The sequence below is a fragment of the Phacochoerus africanus genome, chromosome 4, assembly GCF_016906955.1.
Source record: "Phacochoerus africanus isolate WHEZ1 chromosome 4, ROS_Pafr_v1, whole genome shotgun sequence".
Lineage (NCBI taxonomy): Eukaryota > Metazoa > Chordata > Mammalia > Artiodactyla > Suidae > Phacochoerus > Phacochoerus africanus.
The window spans coordinates 71565533-71568834 of NC_062547.1; positions in this window are offsets into that span (position 1 = coordinate 71565533).

Consider the following 3302-nt stretch of genomic DNA (forward strand, 5'->3'; position numbering starts at 1 on the left):
ATAAAAATCATTGCAATTCTCACTTAAAATCAATAAAAAATTTAAAAATGAAAAAAAAAAAAAAAAGATCTGGTGGAGTGCCAGGGGTTATGGGGCAGGGAGGGATGAATAAGCAGGGCATGGAGGATTTGTAGGACAGTGAAATTATTGTGGATGATACTGTGAGGGTGGGTACATGTCACTGTACATTTGTCCAAACCCATAGAATATGCACCACCAAGAGTGAACTCTAATGTAAACTAAGGAGTTTGGACGGTCATGCTCTATCCCTGTAGGTTCATCAACTGTAACAAAGGCACAACTTCCATGCCAATGTTGACAGCTGGGGGCTGTGCAGGGCCTGGTTGGTGGGGGTGGGGGGTTATATGTGAACTCCTGTACTTTCTGCCCAGTTTTGTGAACCTAAAACTGCTCTTAATTTTAAAGTTTTATATTAAAAAACAACAACGAGGAGTTCCCTTCGTGGCTCAGTGGTTAACAAATCCGACTAGGAACCATGGGGTTGAGGGTTCGATCCCTGGCCTCGCTCAGTGGGTTAAGGATCCGGCGTTGCCGTGAGCTGTGGGGTAGGTCGCAGACTTGGATCCTGTGTTACTGTGGCTCTGGTGTAGGCCAGTGGCTACAGCTCCAATTCAACCACTAACATGGGAACCTCCATATGCTGCGGGAGCGGCCCTAGAAAATGCAAAAAAGACACACACACACAAAAAAACAACAACCAACGAGGAGTGGTTCACCAATTGTTTTCTTTTTTTCCACATGAATGCCTATATCGAGAATAGTAAGGTAAATATATTCAAATTATTGGAGTTTCCTGGTGATCTAGAGGTTAAGGATCTGGCCTCGTCACTGCTATGGCAAGGTTTCAATAGATCCCTGGCCCTGGAACCGCCAATGCTACAGGTGCAACTGAAAAAAAAATGCATCTATTCATAAGAAATATATATATATATATATTTTGTCTTTTTTCTGTTGTTGTTGTTGTTGTTGTTGCTATTTCTTGTTTCTTGGGCCGCTCCCGCGGCATATGGAGGTTCCCAGGCTAGGGGTCGAATCGGAGCTGTAGCCACCGGCCTACGCCAGAGCCACAGCAATGCGGGATCCAAGCTGCGTCTGCAACCTACACCACAGCTCACGGCAACGCCGGATCGTTAACCCACTGAGCAAGGGCAGGGACCGAACCCGCAACCTCATGGTTCCTAGTCGGATTCGTTAACCACTGCGCCACGACGGGAACTCCTATTCATAAGAAATAATGACACGGACAAAATTTCCCCTATTGGTAGTATCTTAGATGGGTAGGAATCAATTAATTAAGGAACCAATACTGATACATTAACTAAAGCCCATACTTAGGCAGATTTTCTCTCATGTTCATTTTCTGCCCCAGGTTCTATATGGTACAACTGTAACAAATAAAGCTGGAGTTATCCCTGAATTCTGGGTCTTGCCCTCCGAAGATCAGATAATCAAATCATTCTAACACTTATGAAGAGTGTAGGTGGGGGGCCTCCATCACCCCCGTCTCCAATATCCATGTATTGGGCTGATCCTGTCCCCTTGAGTGTGAGCAGGACCTAGTAAGACCTTTTAACTAACAGAATATGACAAGTGTGATGGGACATCACATCCAGGGTTATGTTACAAAAGACTACGACGTCTTTTGTGCCATCTACCTCTCTTTTGCTCACGGATGGAGGCCAACAGCCATGTTGGAAGTTGCCAGGTGCCTGTGTGGCAGAAAACTGAGCAGGGCGGCCAGCCAACAGTCCCCAGACAACAGTCCATGGGAAACCGAGGCCCTTCATCCAACAGCCAGCAAAGAATCCTGCCAGCAGCCAGGTGAGTCATCTTGGAGCAGAACCTTCCCCCACTTGGGCCCAGATTACAGCCCCACCCAACACCTTGACTGCAAACTTCTGGATGCTTCTTATCAAAGTGCCCCAATACCTTTATAAAAGAGGCCCCAGAGGAGTTCCCGTTGTGGCTCAGTAGGTTACGAGCCTGAATAGTATCCATGAGGAGGCGGGTTCTATCCCTCACCTCCCTCAGTGGGTTAAGGATCCAGCATTGCCAAGAACTGTGGTGTAGGTCGCAGATGCGGCTCAGATCCCAAGTTGCTGTGGTTGTGGTATAGACTGGCAGCTATAGCTCCCATTCAACCCCTAGCCTGGGAACTTCCATACGCCACAGGTGATGCCCTAAAAAGCAATAATAATAATAATAATAATAAAGAGGCCTCAGAGAGATCCCTTGACCCTTCCACCATGTGTGGACACAGCTTTATTGAGGTACAGTGGATAGAAAAAAACCACATAGTCACTGTATGCAATTTGATGAGTTTGGGCCTGTGACCCTGTTGCCACAATCAAGGGAAACAACATGTCCATCATCTCCAAAGTTTTTGTGCATATCCCTTGGTTCAAGGTTTTTGAGGGGGAGGGGGGCTGGAGAAGAACACGTAGCAATCTACCCTCTTAATAATTTTTTTTTGGCCAAGCATGTGGAGTTCCCAGGCCAGGGATGGAACCCATGCCACAGCAGCAACCTGAGCTGCAGCAGTGACAACACCGGATCCTTAACCCAATTCACCACAAGGGAACTCCTTAACAATTTTTTTTAAAAATTGACGTGTATTTCACTTACAATGTTGTGTGAGCTTCAGGAGTTTGGCCCTAAAAAGAAAAAAAAATTTAATAAAATAAAATTGAAGTTCCTGTTCCTCTTGTGGCTCAGCGGAAATGAATCTGACTAGCATCTATGAGGATGCAGGTTTATTCCCTGGCCTCACTCAGTGGGTGAAGTATCTAGTGTTGCCATGAGCTGTGGTATAGGTCACAGATGCATCTCGGATCCTGAGTTGCTATGGCTGTGGGGTAGGCTGGCAGCTGTAGCTCTGATTTGACCCCTATGCTGGGAACCTCCATATGCTGCAGTGTGGCCCTCAAAAGCCAAAAAAAAATAAAAGGAGGCTGAAAGAGATGTGACAACCAACTGTGATAAGTGAAACAATTTGTAAAGAGAGCTATCAAGTTGGAGAAAGAATAATGATTTCATTTTGCATTTTAATTACATCATCAATGATAAGAAGGGACTTGGAGTGATCATGGCACTGTGGTCTTGTGGAGATACACAGGGGTGGGTCGTGATGGCTACAACTCTTCCAAATGGTTTAGCAGAACATATTTATTTGTATATATTTGTATATGTAACCAAGCAGGACCCTATAGGAACTTCAGAGCACAGGATCCCACCCCAACCCCAATGTCCTCTGCCTGTCTCTTGTTTGTAAAAAGGCTTGG